A 608-nucleotide genomic window follows, 5' to 3' on the forward strand; every position below is an offset into this window, starting at 1 on the left:
AGCAACAAAAGTCCACCCAGCCCAGGTAGAGGGATTTGATGCATCAGCCACCAGAGGGTTGAAGAAGTCCTGGATGATGGTGTGGGCTGTCCTGCAGGTGAGGATCAAGGTCAGGACCCCCAAAATGACAAAGATGATCCTAGAGGTGAGCACTAGGCAGACCAGTGAGGTAGACCAGCAGGCCAAGCAGGGCCACAGGAAGACACTGAAGCAGAGGGCATGTTTAGCCTGCGGGTCCTGGAACAGGGCCAGCAGCAAGTCACACACTTTGCACTGCATCTGGCTGGTGCTCTGTGCCATGCAGAATATCCACAGCCCCTCCACCCTGCCTGGGCCACCACCATGCTGGTGCTGATGGAGGCAGTCACCTTCTACATGGCAGGGCTCAGGAAACCAGGGTGTTCACCCAGCCAGGCAGCATCGGGAAGACTCCCAGGATTTGCAGATCAGCAGAGGCCATGGAGAGGTTGAAGGAGCTGCAAAAGAGACTGGAGAAATTCATAGGCTGAGTGTCCTCTTTTAAGAAGTCATATATCAGCTTTCTGTTTTTAGGTCTTTTACACACTCAACTTCTCCTCCTCCTCCTCCTCCCCCTCCTCCTCCTCCTC

This window comes from Galeopterus variegatus, unplaced genomic scaffold, assembly GCF_000696425.1.
Source record: "Galeopterus variegatus unplaced genomic scaffold, G_variegatus-3.0.2 Scaffold733, whole genome shotgun sequence".
Classification (NCBI taxonomy): domain Eukaryota; kingdom Metazoa; phylum Chordata; class Mammalia; order Dermoptera; family Cynocephalidae; genus Galeopterus; species Galeopterus variegatus.